This window comes from Acartia tonsa, chromosome 9 (assembly GCF_053477335.1).
Source record: "Acartia tonsa isolate MP-2025a chromosome 9, ASM5347733v1, whole genome shotgun sequence".
NCBI lineage: Eukaryota > Metazoa > Arthropoda > Copepoda > Calanoida > Acartiidae > Acartia > Acartia tonsa.
Window position 1 is genome coordinate 38,036,787 of NC_137268.1, and position 6,909 is coordinate 38,043,695.

Consider the following 6,909-nt stretch of genomic DNA (forward strand, 5'->3'; position numbering starts at 1 on the left):
TGGCCGCTAGTAAACATGTATCTATAAAAAAATATTGTATCTAAATATCATTATTTATTTTAGATTTTCTAGAAACTGTGACATAATTATTTACATCGATATCGGATGACATCGAAACCTAATATGAGGTTAAAGCACATGTATTATACATACTTATTCTAAAGAGGAGAAAAGTATGGTTTTCCCCAGGTCTCGGCAGCCGCGCGTTAGCCGCCAGTAAGCCTCAGCACGCTTGGTTTTTAATTAAATGAATAAGTTAGGGTACAATGTTTGGCACTTTCGATATAAGTAAATGATAATAAAAAACCCATAGAATGCGATAATAACTTCAGAAAAATCGAAGAAAATAGTTTTAATACTTAATTAACGTTTTTAAGTTTTTCTTCAAAAAGTTTAGATAAGATGCCTTTAAAAGTCGTCTATGATTTTGTCAGGGATAAAAATGTAACTTTAAAATAAGAATTACAACATATTTTTTCAATTAGTACAAAGTAAAATTTTGAACATTTTATTGATCAGTATATTTTTTAAAATGTGAAGTAGAAACCTGAATATTTTATCATGAAAATTGTGTTATGATTTGATTGTCTGCTAGATTACAAGAAAAAAGATACTGACAGTACTTGTTGGTTCTTTAAAAATAATTAGGTAGATTACTTTCAGAACCCCTCTTTTTGCAACGTTATTTCAATAGAACAGAGCCGTAGTCTTAGTGTACTCAATATCTAGACAGCCAACCATTGTTTTAGAATTGTTCAATTTTTTTAACTTCTGATAAAAACAGAATTAATGGTATTTTTGTAAATATTATACCTCCAAGAAATGGCTATACTTCCCAATCATATGTTGTGTGATATTTAAGAGGAATTATTTTGATATAATGTCATTAAAATATTCGTTAAAAAAAGTGCTATTCTAGCTTATACTTTACATTTTAATGTGTATGATAATTCAAATAAAAGATAATGAAGATTTATATTATATTTAATTGTTATAATTATAAAGAAAAACCTGGAAACAGTAAAAAACTGACTTTATTTTATTGACGTAGGGAAAATTTTGTCAAATATTTGAATAAAAAAACACTATAAAACAAAATAAATTATTTTTAATATAGTCACAAAAAGGCTTAATGAGTTTATGAAATATTTCATTCACTAATCATGTCATTTAAACTCTATTACACAGAATACATTGTAAAAAGATGTTTTCGTTTTAATTTTAAGTAATTTGAAATGCATTTTAATACCTTTTAATGATTTATTTTTTGAAACATCTTTTTATAAAATGTTATTGATTTTTGAAGTTATATGTTAAAATGTTTTTAAATTTTGTTAACATTTTGTTTTAAATGTAGAAAATTGGTAATTCTAAACATTCAAAAAATGATTTTATTAAATTTTCATCACTTAAATTGCATGTTTGATGAAATTTTCAACTGATAATTCAAGAAAAATCGTTTAAGTTTTATTATATTTTACTTTGAAATGTTAAAAAAATATAATTATTGTCAAAAATGTGGAAGTTATACTTTCCTCAAAAAAAGACCTAAAACATGCAAATTAACACGTGTAATGAGATTTTTTTTCTTTCAGGTTTAATTTTAAGTAATTATTGATATTTTTTGTAAAAAGGATTTTATGTAAAAAGTTTTAAAACTCGAGTTATGTAGTGGTTCTAAAAAAGGTTGCGAATTTATGCAATTTTCTTGCAAAAAAAATTTTCTAGGATTTTAAAAATAGCAAAAGGTGTTATTAGACGTACTTACAGATACAATTGCAAAGTCATTTTGGCCAAACACTAAAATAAAGTTTTGACATCTGAGGGTCCAACCGTGTCAGGGAAATCATCGTTTTACAAATTTATTACTCTGTTGGAAGTCTAAAACTAACCCAAATATGACAACTCTTATTTAAAATGTTTTAAAAGCATCCAGTCAGATTTTTTCTATTTAATGCTTAGTCGCGGCTGATGCGCGGCTGCCTAGCCCTGGTTTTATATTCTTAAGCGTTTATCTGTATTTTTTTTTATAAAAATCCGTAAATTTTGGTCTACATCAAAACATAATTACGTTTTCCATAATGAAAGCAATTATTTTTAACATTTAAAGGTATTATCAAAGGATTATCTTTTTAAAGTCTGGTATTATCATCATAAAGCACTATATGTTATTTTCGTTATAAGAACCGGTTATGAACCATACTGAAAAATCATGTTTGGCATCATATTACACATAATTTTGCACGGATATTAAAAAAATGACCTATTCTTATAATTTTTATTTTAGCAACCATAGAAAGCTGTCTATGATACGATGCGATAAATAACTATAAATTGTCCATATGGTTTTCTTATTCACTTGAACAAATATATAATGTATGATGATCTGACAATATGGTATCCCGTGTAAGACTGAAGAATAAAAGTTATCCACTCAAAATTTCTTTTCACTCACCAGTTACAATCTATTCCTCTCTATTTCTCTCTCTCCATCTCTCTCTCTATCTTTCTCTCTCTCTCTCTCTCTCTCTCTCTCTCTCTGTGTGTCTCATTCTCTAACTTTATCTCTATCTCTCTCCCTTTCTCACTAGTCGCCGGAAGGAAAAAGCAGTTTTTTGAAAGGGGCTATCTGAGATTATTACAGATTCTGATATATACATATATAGACTAATGAAAAATGCAAAAAACGAAATCAAAAGCGTTCCTTCTTGGGAGAAAATCCGGGAAAAAGATTTTAGCCATTTTTAACCTAAAATTCACATTGGCAATCCTGCAAAAAATATACAGACATTTTAAACATGTCATTGCTCAGCACCTAGAAGTGGTAGAAAAATGCTACGCATACCATTGGAAAGCTTATAACATCTATTTTCATATTGGTATATTACGTTTTTGTACTATTATTATTTTTTGAGCTATCCTCTGAAGTATACACAAATTTTAAAAATGCATTTTTTTCTTGAATTTTAAGTTTGATACTTGTTACACAAACCATAAATCTTATTGCTTAGCATCTAGAGTTATATAATTATATTATATAGATACTAGCGGCTTTTTCCCTAGCCTCTAGGGGCTTTGGCCTATGAGGTAATTTAAAAAAAAAATAATTTATGGGCAGCACCAGGATTTTTTTTTGGGGGGGGGAGGGAATTTTCATTTTTTTGGGGGGGGGAATTTTCATTTTTTTGGGGGGGGGAATTTTCATTTTTTTGGGGAGGTTGGAGGTGTCCCAATCCCCCCAAGAAAATAGCTTAAAACCACCACAGGACCAATAGGTATATACCCTGAAGAGTAGAATCCGATCGGTTCAGTGGTTACCAAGATCTTAAGGGACGGACAGATAGACGGACAGACATCAAGCTACTTTGTATTATAGATATTTGTATATTTTAGGTACTTTGGGTACTTTCAATTTTAGCTTAATTAAAAATTGTCTTTGAAATGTGCATAGTTTGTAGTTTTTTTTTGGGGGGGGGGGGGGTTATACACTTATAGACAATGCAATTCAGTATAAAATTTTGCCTTGGATGTTTTTGGGTTTGTTGTCATTAACCTGATTCATTTTGTAAAATCTCTTATATGATATAATCTGCCAGCAAATCTTTGAAAATTGAATTTTGGCACTTTCCTTCTAGGGGCTAGTGGGGTAAAACAGCTTCAAAAACACTAAAATCTATAGTCTGAGCTTAGTTTTAGAGATATCAAGCTGATTTTTTAATGTAAACTTTTTTACATAATTAAGCTAAGTAGTCACTAAAGATTTAATTTGGTACTTTCCTCCTTGGATTAGTTATCAGCCTATTTTTAAAGATGTCAAGAAGATTTTTTTAATTTAAGTTTTTTTTTCATTTTGGCACTTTCCTTCTTGGGGCTAGTGGGGTAAAACACTCCCTAAAACATTAAAATCATAAGTCAGTACCAGATTTTGCCCTGGCTGTTTGTATGGTTGTTATAGTTATTAAATTGTTCTTTTTAAAAATTTTCTTATATGAATAGATCTACCTGTAAAACTTTAAAAATTGAATTTTGGCACTTTCTTTCTAGGGGCTTGTGGGGTAAAAAAGCCTCTAAAACACTAAAATTATAAGCTATGAGATTATTTTTGAAGATATCAAACTAATTTTTTTAATATAAACATATTTTACTAATTGAATTAGTATCTATTACAGATTTCCTTATGGCACTTTCCTTCTTGAGTCTAGTGGGGTAACCAACATCCAAATACCAAAATTATGAGTTCTGAGCTTATTTTCAAAGATATCATGTTGAACTTTGATTAAAACAAATTTCACATAATTGAAAATAATGATATAGTCCTTATTTTTAGCCCAATATTTTTTAAAAAAAGCACAGAACTTAAAGTTTTAGTAGTTTTGGGGTCAGTTTTACCCCCACTATCCCCTTGATGGAAAGTGCCAAAACTTAAGACTTTCTGGTATATTTAATCACTAGCGGTTAGGCCCTAGAGGACTCTAGAGGCCCTTGTGGTGAAGGTGACCCCTCTACTTTCAATTGTACTTAATAAAAGAAAAGTTTTTAAAAATGGGAAGAGTTCATTTTTTAGGGTGATTTCCCTTGGGAGGGTGATTGTACCCTCCCCCAAAATAGTTAGAAACCTTCCCAGAACCTATGAGAAGCTACACAGTATAGAAGGACCACATCTGACCAGCGGTTACAGAGATCCTTTGCTACAGACAAAAATAGCTTACTACTTTATATAATAGGATATAAGAGATTTTACAAAAATAATCAGGTTGATAACTATAACAACAAGCCCAAACATCTAGAGCAAAATTTTGTACTAAATTTATAAAAATTATATAAACCTCCCCCCCCCCCCCTTGGATCTTATAACTTAATTATTGGGGGGTCTTTCACCCCACTACCACCTAGAAAGAAAGTGTTAAAAGAAATCTTTAGTTGCTACTTAGCTCAATTATGTGAAAAAGTTTACATTAAAAAATCAGCTTGAAATCTCTATAAATAAGCTTAAGGCTTAAATTTTAGTGTTTTGGGGAGTGTTTTACCCCACTAGCCCCAAGGAGGAAAGTGCCAAAAAGAAATAAAAAGTGGCTACTTGGCTCAATTATGCAAAAAAGTATACCTTAATAAAATCAGCTTGATATCTCTAAAAATAAGCCCAGAACTTAAAGTTTTAGTAGTTTTAGGTGCAGTTTTACCCCACTAACACCTTGAAGGAAAATACCAAACATTAGGTTTACTGGTATATTTAATCATATAAGAGATTTTACAAAAAGAATCATTTTAATGGCTATAACAACAAGCCCAAAAACATCCATGGCAAAATTTTATACTGAATTTCATTGCCTATAAGTGTATAAATTTTCCCCCTCCCTGCTTGGTTCTTACTACAAACTATACACATTTCAAAGACAATTTTTAATTAAGCAAAAATTTTAAGTACCCAATGTACCTAAAATATACAAAGATATCTATATAGAATAATTATATAACTCTAGGTGCTAAGCAATATAATTTTTAAAAGGTTTGTGTAACGAGTATTAAACTTAAAATTCAAGGAAAAAACTGCATTTTCAAAACTTGTGCATATTTCAGAGGATAGCTCAAAAACTAATAATAGTACAAAAACGTAATATACCAATATGAAAAATAGAGGTTATAAGCTTTCCAATGGTATGCGTAGCATTTTTCTACCACTTCTAGGTGCTGAGCAATGACATGTTTAAAATGTCTGTATATTTTTTGCAGGATTGCCAATGTGAATTTTAGGTTAAAAATGGCTAAAATCTTTTTCCCGGATTTTCTCCCAAGAAGGAACGCTTTTGATTTCGTTTTTTGCATTTTTCATTAGTCTATATATGTATATATCAGAATCTGTAATAATCTCAGATAGCCCCTTTCAAAAAACTGCTTTTTCCTTCCGGCGACTAGTGTTCTCTCTCTCTCTGTCTCTATCTCGTTCTCTCTTTCCATCTCTTTTATCTCTCTCTCTCTCTCTCCTTCTATCTCTCTCTCTCTCTCCTTCTATCTCTCTCTCTCTCTCTCTCTCTCTCTCTCTGTCTCTATATCGTTCTCTCATTTTCTCTTTCTATCTCTCTCTCTCTCTCTCTCCCCTCCTATTCTCTCTATCCTTATCTCTCATATATCTCATTGACTCTTAATAATCTGTTGCTTTTTTCATCTTTCGTTCAATATCTATCCATTTTTCTCCCATCATTATAACCCTTTCTATGCGCATGTTTTATCCCACTACCCAATAATGTAATGGTTTGGTCCTTCTCCTGATGTGAAGCAATGTATTCTAGACGAAAAAGTTCCTTTGGATCAACAACTTGCATAATAAGGGGGACAAATCTCTTCATTTCTGCCCAAACGTCCGGGGTATTAGGTTAATCAATTCTTTGATTGCATGACCTTTGTCTGGAAGTTCTAACTGTGCATGGTAATGAGTTTAGCTTTTTTGAGGCCAAGCTTTACCCCTCTTCATACTATTAATGTCGCGGATCTGACATAGGAGAAGTAGGATCCATTTTTAATGTTTTTAGTTATGACGCGGTTTTCAACCGAGATTCGAACCAATCATCATCCCGACAACAACGAGTGGATGTGCTACGTGTTCAGCCAAAGTCGCGGGTAAAATTGTAGTTGTTTTAAAATCAGAACTTTAAATTAACATGGAATGTATCATTTATTTTAATAGTCATCGACATCATATTCTACCTTTTTCTAAGTTTGGTCAAAATGCCGCAACTAGATCAACTAATGTATTTTGTTTACATCATATAAGCCCTTCCTTAGTACAAAAGTTGCTTTTATTGTAATTAATGTAGTGTCTTTGATTAAGGAATAGGATAATTAATCTGAAAATTAATGACATTAAATGTCTCGATCACGTGATTAATGATTATCTAAGTTCTTTATAGTATA